The sequence below is a fragment of the Adiantum capillus-veneris genome, chromosome 26 (genome assembly GCF_014529385.1).
Source record: "Adiantum capillus-veneris isolate H3 chromosome 26, ASM1452938v2, whole genome shotgun sequence".
Lineage (NCBI taxonomy): Eukaryota > Viridiplantae > Streptophyta > Polypodiopsida > Polypodiales > Pteridaceae > Adiantum > Adiantum capillus-veneris.
The window spans coordinates 123,344,820-123,358,554 of NC_140956.1; the positions used below are offsets into that span (position 1 = coordinate 123,344,820).

The following is a 13,735-nucleotide window of genomic DNA, read 5'->3' on the forward strand; positions in this document are numbered from 1 at the left end:
TGTTGGACTATCTGTAATGGTACAGACATCCAATGTTGCTAGTATGTGTTCCCATTCTAGAGGTTCCAAGGCATCTTCAGGGAAAGGTTCCAAAATATACTCCGTGTCCTCAATCGCTCTTTCTAAGATGCATTCCTCCCTTCTTAAGCTTCCACAATGTGAAGCTCCGCACATCCATAGCTCTTTTTGTTGCCCTAACCATGCTGGGAGTTCCGATCCTGCTATTGTAGCTGAATCAAACTCTTCCACAGGTGTTTGGTTCACATGCTTGTAACTATGGTCTTTCAGGTGTATTTTAGTTGTTGTCTCTCCATGTCTGAGGTATATGTGGTCGTAACCCCAATCTTGGACCATCTTCAATTGTCGCATGAATGGTATTCCCAAGATGATCGCATAATTGTTCTTTTTGTTGAAATCGACTATTGCAAATGTATGCTCATACTTCGATTCCACACGAAGTGACAATCACTTTTTCTATTGCAATTTCATTCTGGTAGCTCTTAAAGCTGGTTTTCCCCATTTTTTCCAGATTTCCTTGGTGGCGATAACAACTCCTGCTCCACTGTCAAGAATAGCTTTGGAAACTACTCCTTGGAATTCTACTGGTAGGGTGGTGTTTCCATCTTATCCCTCGCAATACTCTCCAACCTTTTTTTAAGGTATTGGCCTAGTGTTTAGTTGAGGCCTTTCCAATTCTCTGATCCCTTCTTGAAGCCTCAAGGTGGGGTCTTTCACTCCAAATTTTTCTAGGCATTTACCTACTATGGTCCCCATGTTTGGTCGTAACCTTAGGAGTTCGGCTAATGTGATTGTGCATGCCACCGGGGTGGACAATAACTCAATCAACCCTTGTGAATCCATCACTTTGTTAGAAGAAAGTCTTTGAGATGGGATTTCTCTCACTTCAGACTTGGCTTCATACTCTCCTAGGTAAGAGGGTAAAGTTTTCAGCGAGTCTGGTTGGCTGTGCCCCAAACTAATTGATCCCTGGTCTCCCCCTTGTGAATGTATCTCAAAGTTCATTTGTGACCTTGCCTCAAATTATTCAATAGGAGGTAAGATCACATTCTTCTCTTTTATTGTGCTATTCATGTGGTTACTCATCCTGTTAGCCTCGTTGGCCTCACGGATTTACTTCCACAGATCATCTAGACCGTTATAGTCCTTACCCATTTCTGTCAATGTTTTAGGCTGGAACCCGTCACTTGCCTCATCTGTTGTATTTGGCATGATGATAGGCTCTCCTCTGGACACATAGGCCTTCATGAGTCTTTCGTTCGTTTCTACTTGTTCCTCTGAAGTTGGTTGGATAGGGGTTGGAGCTGGTACTGCATGCCATTTGTAGGTTTACCCAGCGGGTCTTCCATCAATGATTGAGCTGTTTCAATCATCTTTCTACACATTTTCAATCTTTGTTTTTCTATTTCAACATATGGATAAGTCATCCATCTTTGCTCCTGGGTTTGGTTCTTTTTGAGTCTGGCTTCATAAGCTTTTAGAAGTGCATCCAACTGCTCATTTACCTTGTCTGCCAGTACAGATCCTCCTGATCCTGCACTTATGGGCTCTGCTATTTCCTTGGGTGCTATGGTTGCCGTGGTGTGTGAGCTTAAGCTAGCTAGATCCTCTAACCGCTCTAATCTATCCTTTGTGTGTTTTAACTCCTCGGATAGAGCTGTTTGTTCTCGTTCTTTCCTGATTTTCATACGCGTCTTTCTAGCTTTCCAAGTGCTTCTCGTTTATGAACTTGGGGCATCGGTTTTTGGCTCTTCAATTATGGGTTCGTTCGTCATTCTTTGAGCTTGGGCTCGTGTCACATCCTGAATAGGTATGATTGTTTCATTTTCTGACCCTCCACTGGAAGGTACTGTTTCTAGCATGCTCAAGGTAGTTTTTGCTCCTTTGCTCGGGTTTTTAGGGCAATCGGGAATCAGATGAGTAACTCTACACTCGGTGCAATATGCGTTGACTCTAATGATTTCATCATGAGGACAGACTCTTAGCCAATGGTCTCCACCACACTTGTAGAAGGGTCCCTTGGGTTGTTGAGGTTCTCCTTGAGCTCTCCTTTGTTGGTATGCATGTCTCTATCCGCCCATGCCTCCATTGGCTATGAACAACAACGTTCGTTCATCTAAGCTATATCTTCCTTCTCCTGCTGCCTGTGCAGCTGTTGGTGGTCCTGTACTTCCTATCATGCTCCATGGTTCTGGTATCGAGGGTTCTTCAGGTGGATAATAGACAAAGTTTTTCGCATATCCATTGGGATCTTCATAATATGCATGCATAGGCACCAAAGCCTTTTCCTCTGATTCGGTTATGGTTGGTGTGTATCTTATACCGACTGGTCGTAATCCTGGTAGGGGTGGTTGTTGCCCCAACACCGGTTGTGGTCTTTCCACACCTACAGGTCCTGGTAGGTTGCCTGCTTGATACCTAGGCATCGGTGGAACTTGAGGAGAAGCTACCTGAGCTTGGGGAGCGTAAGGTCTCTCTCTCACATACCCTTTGTTATAATAACATTCCTCTGTCCCATGGTTTGTCCATTTTTGTTCAATAGCACACCACTTGGGCTGTTTAGCCTGGGGTTTGGCGTACAAGTTAATCTTTTTTAGCACTTCATCTACAAGTAGCTCTTGGTTTACAGCCACTTCTCCTTTCGGTGATGTCTTAGAAGACTTGCTTCCACTTTGTTGTGAAGATGAATCGTCGTCAAGGTCCTTGAACTCCCCCTCTTTGTAGACCGCACAATTGTCCACAAGGTAAAGAGCCTCCTTAGTCAACTCATTCAACGTCATGCTCCTCTTCATATGTAAGTCTTTCTGGAGATCTGCATTCCTTAGTCCTTGGATGAATATAAGCATAAGTCTGGACTAAGTTGGCAGTTCTTCCACAACATTAGGAAAAATATGAACCCTCTAGGGGGCCTTTGGGATTAAGGTTAATTAGAGGCCAGCCAATAGGAAGAGGGTGGTGGACACACTCTATACCCTCAAAAAAGTAGGGGGACAAGGTAGCCTTACACCTCTTAATGGCCTCTTACCTAGTGAGAAGGTAAAGGGAGGTGGCTAGGGGAAAGGGAGGGGGGGGGGGACCACTTTGACCTTCTTTCCCCCACTTTTTGGCCCGGATTTAAAAATACATTTAAAAAAATTCAAATTTCAAGTTTTCCCTCCTTAAAAGGTCCCCTAACCTATTTCATGGTCAAAAAAGTATTTTTGACCTCCAAAAGTAAAAAACGTGCACTAAAAATTTCCAAAAAAAAATATTTTTTTCAAAAAAATTCAAAACATCATTTTCCACCCTCCAAAGTCTTTCCAAACCTATTCTATAGCTAAAAGTGTTTTTCTCTCTCTACAAACCCTTTTCCAAGCTCTCCATGGCTGCAACAACCACATGCACCCCCTATAGTCCAACATTATCTCTCTACTAGCTTTCTCCCATCTCCATTGTAGCACTAAGCAAGCTTCTCCCCCATCTCTTCCCCTTGCCCACCACATAGTTCCACACCAAGCTATCGCCTCTCCCTTCTCTCACCTCCATTACAGCATGAAACAAGATTCTCCTCCTACTTTCATTCACTTGCACTACATGGAAACCTGTACTCCTGAAGGTGGAAAAAGCATCAACTCACATGACTTGCATACCACAAGAACAGGAGGTGTGAATAGTGCATGGGCATTGCAAGGATTCATCTCCAACATAAAGATAGAATGGTGAGAAAACTACCCTTGTAGCTTATATTCAGAGCTTAAGATCATCTCCATCTTTAAGTTTATCATGCTGGAGGGAATTAACCTCTTTATGGATTTCAATGTTTAGGCTTCACACCTCATAACATTGGGTGGTGCTATTTTGTTGATGGCTTTGGTGCGCCATCTATAGTTTTGTAGCATGTTATTGAGTCTCACAATGTAAGTAAGTTGTGTTATCTATGGAGAGTCATCAAAGATTTTTCTTATAATTTATTCTTTGTATAGTTGTCATTAGATTATTAGAATGATATCATTTTGTACTTTATAACTTTGTGCTTACAGAGTCAACTTGTTTTGAGAGGACATGAGCAAGCAACCATGTGTAGAGATGGAAATCACCCTATTTTTGTTCCGTGAGGAACCTTTCACTACCGTGTTAAAAGATTTTGATAAGAATAGTAGGATTTTTGTAGAATCTTGAACCAATAGGTACTCTCTAGGAGCTCTTAGAAAAGCCATCCCTATAGTACTACTATCTTCCCTAGTGTCATAGACACACAAATACTCGTGTATATGAATCTCTAGATGAGAAAGACAAATACTTGTAAGAGAAGCCTAACAGCAACAACATTGTCTCCATTTGTAATTATTTTTATGAGGCTGGATTCCTCTATAAATGCAATATAAATATTTCTTTTTGTTAAATGGTGTCGCATTGAGTGAGAGTATTTTATTTAGATTACTGGAGTTTCATACAGATTTGAGAAATATTGTTGATTTTTTGGATATTCTGATTTGCCTGTAAGATGTTTGAAGTTTCAAGTCTTAATCATTCCACCATGAAGAAATTCATGCAATATTTTGATTTCAGTTTAATCACTAATGGTTATTCTTATTAAGTGGATCATAACCTTTGTCAAGATTTCCTCATTTGGGAATGTTGAATATATATCAATAGCAACATTCAAAATTTGAGAAAGCTAAATTCTTGCTTTCCAAAATGTTATTGTTTCCATACTATGCCTATGCCAAGCTTGACTTAGAGAAATGACAACTTGAGATGGAGGTGTAGATATATAGGGGTGACTTATTATTGATTCTTGTTTCATCATATATATTATAAAGCCTTTGAGTTTCCACCTTTTTGAGTAGTGTTGACAAGTTTTTGGTATCAAACTTTCTTAAATATCCCTATTCATTCGCTATTGGTAGCTATTTATTTGGTATTGCTAAAGATCATACCAATAGCTATCACCTTGTGAACTCAATTGTTGAATTGCGGATTTGATTTTTACTATGTAGCTCATTTGGATAGAGAAATTGTAAACATAAATTATAGATACATGCATTGTTAACGTAGAAGATATGTATCACTCGAACCTATATAACTGCTAATCAAGAAACCTTTGATCGGATACTATAACAATAGGGGTCACATGTGGTTTTAAATACCAAAGAAATGGCTAAACCAAAACATTCCCAAGAACACGAGGTGAACACAAGGAAGTAAAAATTGGCTCCTTGTTTGGTTGATTTCTAGTGCTAAATGTTCTGAGTGCACAAAATTTGTGAGGCCTTTGACCTTGGGAGTTCACTAAAGTATATGTAACATAGCACATGTGTTCAATAGAAGGGAATTTATATTCTTATAAAGTTACAGAAACATGTGTAGGTAAGGCCTATAAGGGCTACTTTCAATCCATTGTGGTGAACGCACATGATATAGGAAAATTTGACATAGTGAATACTCCGGACATCAAACACTACAACTCTATCTCATGGACATACATTAAACAAAGCCCCTATTTGTCATTTTGAAGCCCTAGAGACCCTCAACAAGAGGGACCACAAGGGCGCATAGAATGCCCATCCAGGCACAAATAGGGACCAAGATATTTCCAAGAACAGGGGATGGACACAAGGAAGTAAAAAATGGTTGATAAGCATGATAAAAGGTTTAGGTATCTGCCATTTTGGGGGGGGGGGGGGGGAGGGGTTGCTATGAACTGCCCAGTTCTATCTCATGGCCATGCATTAAAAAAAGCTTGTACTTGTCATTTTAGGGGCCCAGGGACCCTCAACATGAGGGGCCACAAGGGCGTGCAAATTGGGCCCTTGTGGCCCCTCATGTTGAGGGTCCCTATGGCCCTAAAATGACAAGTACAAGATTTTTTTTAATGCATGGTCATAATTCAAGTGGTCAGTTTTTTTTTTTTTTTTTAAATAAGTGTTGAACTTTTAGGCTGTTTTCAAGAGCTTCTAGTGTTCAATTGGCTCCAAATTTGTTTGGGCTTGTCTCACATAAATTTGTTCATCTCGTCGTGCGCTTCGACCATCGTGTGATGCAAAAAAATCATATCCTACTCGGATTTTCCAAAAATCACGTGTAAGTTGGCAATTTCTTTAAAAATGATGTAAAACAGACATTTCTTACTTTTTCCTTAATCTACGGGCTCGAACGGGCATTAAAACCATGGAATCTGAAAATACTCAGAGAACCAATGTTTTTTATTGTGTTAAGGAATGCATTTCCTACATACAAAACTTTCTCAAAATCTCACCCTAACACCTTCAAAAGTGGCTTCCAAGGAGTGCCCTCGATCAAAAATTGAAACTGAAGGAAAACAATCAGAATGAACTCATAAACTGTGTACAAACTTTAAAATAACCAAAATTTCCTTTAAAATAAAGTTATTGCTAAAAATTTGAAAATAGACCACCCTTGGACTTCCCACAATGATAGAAATCAAAAGGTTCAAGGAGAGGTCTGGTGTCACAAGTGCATGGTAGGAATCTAATCGAGGCTTATTCTGTCAAGATCTCTTATACTTTATTATGTCTTCTCATGTACAATCTTACCAAACAAAAACAAACTTACACTTTAAATGACTACAAATTTTATTTAACTTATCAAACAATCTAAAATATGGTAGACCTAGAGTGCTCTTACACATCAACAAACAAAAAAGTCCAAATTTCTTCTCATTAACTTTGATAAACATACATCTGTGAACACTTTCCAAGGAGTGGTGCGGTCATAGTTCTTACATCCATTCCATGACATGGTATGCTCCTGGGGTGACCTACCACATAAAAATATCTTTGGTAGGACTGCCCTCATGTTAGGAAAGAGTGTGTTGCTGCTGATGAAATGTTTTTGCATTGTCCTACTAGGGATCTCTTCATGTCAGCATAATGATTTTTGGTGTAGTGGGAGCCACATTACCGCTGAGGAGAGCTTTGTGCCACCGTAAAAGCTTCATGTTATGCCAGTTCCTTGAGCCATTCTTGCAAAGAGGAATCTCTAAGCTCGAGTGAGATTTTCCGAGCAATCCCTAAAACGAGCGATATAGGGCAAGGCACATATACAAAAAAAAAAACCAAACATGATATCTTAGGTGACTTCAAGCACAACAACAAAAAATTAATTCAAGATTGCAACTATTTTTAATGGTAAATCAACCACAAATTTTTGATCGACAAAACCCTTTGAACAAGGTTTGGGTAGAGTGTTTCCTTTGATTGGCTAGAACACTTGGAACCATTACAATGGCATGTTGATATTCCTCTCCTTGGAAATTGTTGGGTGCGGACATATGTGCATGAGCGGCGCCAACACACCCTTAAAAAATTTTGCAGGCATATCCTCGACTAGCACGTTGTATTTTCCATCTTTTTCTAACAAAGAAAGACGCAAATTGACAGCCACTATACCATTTCCTTTTTACATTTTTTTTGATGAAGCAAGCAACAACAGCAAGTAGCACATTAAATAAGTAGCAAGGTTTGTTAAAGCTTGCTTATAACAGGCACATTTCTGGCGACGGATTTCACTTGGTGTCTTTTAGGGATAGTGACGGTTAGCACACCATCTTCAACCACAACTTTCACATCATCCAATTTGACATTATCAGGAAGTTGAAATTGTTGAACAAAGCGGCCAAGCGATCTCTCTGCGGCATACCATGTCACGGGTCCTTTCTCTTTCACATTCTTGAACTCCCCACTGATTTCCAAGGTACCATCTTCATGCACATGCACTTGTACATCCTTTTTTATGATACCACGAACAACCAATTTGAAGATGTGGGCGCTGGAAGTCCTCTCTCTCTCTCTCAATCTAGAGAGAGAGAGAGAGAGAGAGAGAGAGAGAGAGAGAGAGAGAGCTAAGCCAATCTCCATCGTTTTTTTTTTCGACAAGGAAAAATTATACCGAAGCACGTACAGATCACAAAGAGAGAGAGAGAGATGTCAAAAAAAGAAACGATGGAGATTGACTTAGCTCTCTCTCTTTTTTTTTTTTTGGAAAGCAAACTAAAAGACTTGCAAATCTAAAGAGCAGATGGTAGTTTTAATTACAAAAGCAAGAGCTTTAGGTTTACAGAAGCTAATCCACAACCAAAAAACTAGTGCTAGTAGAAGACTAAGATCACAATTCCCATTGAGCACAACAAAAAGATACAATATGTGCACTAATTAAGCTAATCTGCAGCCGAAAAACTATTGCTAGTAGTAGAATAAGATCGTAATTCCCATCGAGCACAGCAAAAAGATACAATATGCACTGATGACGTAACTGGGGACATTTTTTCTACTGAGTCCTATATTTTTTACTCATCGAATGGCACTGCCTTCTCCTCAGCTACCTCACTGCCATACTGCTCCAGGTTGGAGATCCCACCCTTCTTTCCCATTTCGTGGTATCCTTATGTCCCCATTTGCTCTTTTCGTGTTTGCCCTCCCTTGCTGCTCCCTTCCGCAAGGCGCTCTTGCGCTTCTAAGGTCTTGCCTCTAGTGCCTCCAGGAACGACCATCTCTCCAGCACGGGCCTTCTGGTCAAGCTTCTCGCGAGATGCCATTGGCTTCGACGGTGTGGCTTCTCTTGAAAAAAACACAGCACAAAATGGTGAGCAGGTTGCTAGCAAAGATTATAACGCTAACTGCCTCAAGCAAGTAGTATTGGCTTATCTCTCTCTCTCTCTCTCTCTCTCTCTCTCTCTCTCTCTCTCTCTCTCTCTCTCTTTTGAAAGCAACTGGATATACTACACTTGCAAATACTATATTTTATAGTTTAAGCTGTTACATAATGTGTTACACAGTTTCTTGTAAGCTTACATGAAAGAATGGTGCACCTGACCTGAGCATCTGCAACATCTGCAACAAGAGGAAGGCGTGGAGTCTTTCATGACCCACTTCCAAGAAGGAAGCAGGCAACCAGATAAAAGAAAAAATTATTGTAAAACACCACCAGAATCTCCAAGCCAACACCGGTTTGTGGATGATAAATGCCTTCTATAAGGCTCGGGAGAATGAGAAGTATATCCAACATGATAGCTTGCATGGTGTTGTAGTGTACATAGCGATTGAAGTTTGGATTCCGGACGACCAAGAAATAGAGGCCAAAGAAAACTGCAACACTTGCAAAAGGGGTGCTGGAGTTAACACGCAGGAGCGGGTAGAGAGGTCTAAAGGCTACCTCGGCTTGGGAGAACTGTGTGAGAAAATACCGTCCATATTGTACACCATCCAGGAAAGGGAGAAGGTACGCAGAAGCAGAAACAATCCTTTCTGTTGTAGTTATGACATCCCCACGCCGCCCTTCTACATGCACTGTCAGACGCAAAGGCCTGCTCTTGCTACCCCTATGAGAAGCGGAGCTTAATTTCCTTCTTGACTGCTGTGAGAAAGTTGACTGGAGGGAAGGTAGCAAGGGAGAGATGGACGAGGATGCTGAGGACGCCCTCACAGCGCACAATGTACGCCATCTCTCCCCTCTCTCTCTCTCTCTCTCTCTCTCCCTCTCTCACAGTTTTTTTTTAAAAAATGTCTGAAAGTTAAAAAAAAAAACTGTCTGAAAGAGTGCGCGCCGGCGCGCGCTCTTTCAGACAGTTTTTTTTTAAAACTATGAGAGGCTGGGTTCAGAGGAGGCAGAGGTATCATTGTGTACGAGGTTTTTGACTATGCAGTATGCATGCGCGTCAAAGTGCCAAGGGCTGATCCAACGAAAACACCTTGCAAGGGCATGCATAAAGACCCTGGCTTGCAGCAGAGAGTAATCGGAGACATCCTAGAGATGACGTGCCAGCTTCTTGTGCAGGTCACAGGGGTACGATACGCATGGCACGACGGGGTATGCAGGTATAGCTCAGCACGATGAAGAGGAGGTGACGCACTTCATCCGGCACATGGGCTGGATCTATGCCAGCGCGGATTCCACCATCATCTTCCTGCACTACATTGGCCACCCAATGGCTACGCTTGACAGGGCTTGTGTTGGTTCAGCACTAGTCTCCAGACTCCACTGTACGCGGTGGACCAACAGAGAGTCTGAGAGGTGGTGGCGCTGCTCCGGTGAGGGTGTGCACAGTGCACACACTGCAAAAGGGACTGGTCACTGAACGCTGGAAACAATACCCATCGGCCCCAGCGTTCCCCCCTTCAACCTCATCTCCCATTGGCAGACTCGCGTGTGGAACTTCTAGGAGTCTGCCCTCTCAAAATGCCGCCAATATTGTGTGCGTTCGGGGGCCAGCCTTCGCCAATGCTCTAGCCTTCAAGAGTTTGAAAACACTCTAGCATCATGGTATGAAGAGGGGGCTCCAATTCCATCGAGGTCCTTGAAGAAGAGAAATTCTGGGATCTGGTTGAAGAGATGATGAAGGTGTACTTGTCCCAAACCTTTGATAGACGAGGCATGTGTCCTCTTTCTATGGTAGACACCCATTGGGCAAAAGAAAACGTACAATCTCCATACTTACCAGAGTTTGAGCAAGGCCCCCCTTTCCTTGGCCTTCTCTCTAGAATTACGACATGCGGGACTCACCTCAGATTTCCCCATGTTTTTCGGGAGGCTTATGTGTGTGTGTATTTAAGGCGTATCTTCTTGACGTAGGACTCCCTCTATATCCTATTATTCGGAGGATTTTGAGGCAGGTGGCATACGCCGAATCGTCTCCGAAGTCGAAACCTCCTTTCTCTTTGGCTATTGCAGTTGCTTTCAGAGGCAGTGGGCGATGGCTCCACAGGCTTTTAAGCCACAACTCTCTCTCTCTCTCTCAGCTTGCCTGCGTCTACTTCTGCCCGCATACTAGCCAAAGTGGGTTGGCGAGCTCAAGCTCAGGCTACAATGGCTTGGTAAGAGAGAAGAGGCGAGCACCTCTCTCTCTCTCTCTCTCTCTCTCTCTCTCTCTCTCTCAGCTTGCCTGCGTCGACTTGTGGCCAAGGTAGGTCGTGAAATAGTCCCCCAAGGTATGAAGACTCACGCCCCTAAGCTTTGAGGTTGTCACATTGTACGGTAAAAAGATCGTAATTATTTTATTTATTTACAACTAATTTTTTCCCCAATTATGACGATGCCTTTCTAGAAAATTTTAGGCATAGAACTCTATAAATTTTGGTTGTTATTTTTGTAAATTGATTAAAAAAGTCCTATATTGGTCAATTAAGGAAAAACGTGATTTTATTGTAACAAAAGAAGTCTTTCATAATTAATGGTGTTTGCCGGCAATGTGTCATGTAAGAAGGGTGTCTTTGAATGAAGATCACAGTCTTATAGTGAGGTGTATGATTGATGTATAAATGAACTAATGAGGTGCAATAAATTGCTATCAAATTGATGCGTCTAAGATGAGGAAGGATTCACATGCTCTCAAGTATAAATGACAATCAAGAACCAACATACTAGACATGGGAGCACTACAAATGACCTTACAAAAAGAAACTTACGATGACTTGAGCATTAAGTACAAGGCTAGACTTCTTATTAGTCTGTTAATCTTACTTTATGCTAAAAACATGTGAAGCCCAAGCGAGCCTAAGAGAGAAGATAATATTTTCAAATATTGTGTTTATTTTCTTAAAAGTAAACTTTGATGTTTTGGAATTTAGGAGGTAGTCTATCCATTGATAAAACTTTTTGTTGTGGTGCATGAATATATAACAAACAATAAGTACAAACAGTTGCTCGGGTTTGTCCTTGCTCGGAAAAAATCGCTCGGTGCATGGTAACACTCTCTTGCAAACAATGCCACTCAACTAGCATAGCAAGAGGTCACCTTGTAACAAAAACATGTATGCATTCAAAATTTTCAAGCTATATAATGAAGACACTTGTTAAGTATATGTTGTACAAATTTGCAAGTAGTTCTATCTAGCTGGGAATAAACAATACAAAAATATACATTAGGATGAGACAACCACCCCTAATACGCATGGATTTGAAGCACCTACCTGCAAGATGTAACAAAGAAGACTGTTTTAGAGGAAAAGTGGTGACACTTGGCCTCTCTAACCTACAGCCTTTCACTATTTGTGCATAAAAGCAACCTTTGTGCCAAGCACTACAAAACAAGTAGGGGCAACACCTTAGACTTCAAAGTTTATGATAAGAAGAACACAATCAAAAGTAAGAAGTATATTGTTACCTTGCATAAATGGGTGTTTTATTCAAATATGTGATGGTATTGGCAAGATATTGAAGAATCGTCAACATTCATCTCACCGATGGTACGACATTCCTGGGATGACCTCTGCGGCCTTCGGTGCAAACGTTGCAAACAAGCAAATATGTATGCATATGATTTGTGATGTCCTTGAGCACCATGGTAGCTATTGCATGAGGAAGCAAAGGATGAAAAGAGAGAGGGGGGAGGGAGAGAGAGGAACATGGGAGAAGACAAGGGGGTAGTGGGGGAGAGAGAGAGAGAGAGAGAGAGAGAGAGAGTGGAGAAGGAGGAGAGAAGGAGGCAGGGAGGGAGAGGGAGGAACATGGGAGGAGAGAAGGGGACAGTGGGGGAGAGGGAAAGAGGGGAGGAGGAGGAGAGAAGGGGCAGGGAGGGAGAGGAGAGGGAGAAAGGAGGGAGAAGGAAGAGAGAAGAAAGTTTTTTTTTTTTGGGGAGTTTTTTTTTTGAAAAATTGGACTTTTAGTGCTTGTAAGTTTAAAAAAATGTAAAAAAATACTTTTTTGATATGGATATATGTTGGGGGGAGTTTTAAGTCAAAAATAAGTAAAAATAACTTTTTTTTAAAAAAGTCAAATTTTGGCTCTTAGTGATCCACGTTTTTTATGATGTGGCCACACCTCTTTACTCCCTTCACTTTCAAAAAGTTAGAGAGAGAAGGTGACCTCCTAGGTCCACATCCTACATGTGTCTAAAAAAAGGCTAGAAAAGCCTACTCAAAACTAGCTTCTTGAATGCCCTTGTCCCCTTAACCCTACACACCATTAGCCTTAATCCCTAAAAATTAGGATTCCTTACAAGGCCCATGCAAGGTTCATATTTCTCCTAATGAGGCAGAACTTAACATATATTTTTAGTCTTAGGGTTGCCTTTCGTATAGATTCCCCATCTTTCTGTTTGAATTTATGGATTTGTGAGACGGTATTCTGAGCTATCCCCCTTTGTAAGAATTTCTCGATAAACTCGTCAAACACTTCCTCCATAGACTCAAAGTCTCTACGCTCTACAAAGTCAAACCAAGTAGCAACGTCATCCTCTAGGGTTAGTCCAAACCCTGCAAATTGGGTAGGGAAATCTAAAACCTCTTCAGCTCTAATTACACGCACAAAGGCTGCTACATGATCTCTTGGATCTCTGTTTCTTGTGTATTTCTTGTTTACCCATTTTTGCACTTGAGAAGGTCTAATCCTATGATGGTCTACAAATCTCATCATTGGATCTCCACGTCCTAATCGATATACCTCCTCAGGTCTTCTGTAGTAGGCTGGTTCCTCTCCCAGTGGTGCTCCTAGGCCATAATTTCTAGCAGTTCTTGCCAGAGATGGTTCATCTCTTCAAACTCGTTCTATGGGTGGTCCTCCAGGCTCTATTGACCCTTGAGTCTTTGGCTTACTCTCTCCTTGATACCTTGAATAGAGTGGTGGTTCTTGCAAATCCCGTAGCCCTTGTGCGGCTTGATAACCATCTCGGTTTCGGTCTTGTTCCAATGTTGCACTCTGTCGAATCCATGCCTGCAATGATGGCTGAGTTGCTGGTTGGTTTTGATTGTTAAAAGTCTACGGTCGGGTAGAATGTGAGGTA

At 41.6% G+C, this 13,735-nt stretch overlaps 1 pseudogene; it reads right to left on the reverse strand.

Annotated features, from left to right (window-relative positions):
• Window positions 1–8,401: 8,401 nt before the first annotated feature.
• On the reverse strand, window positions 8,402–9,460 carry LOC147424123 (protein TIC 20-v, chloroplastic pseudogene; annotated as a pseudogene).
• Between the last annotated feature and the right edge of the window lie 4,275 nt (window positions 9,461–13,735).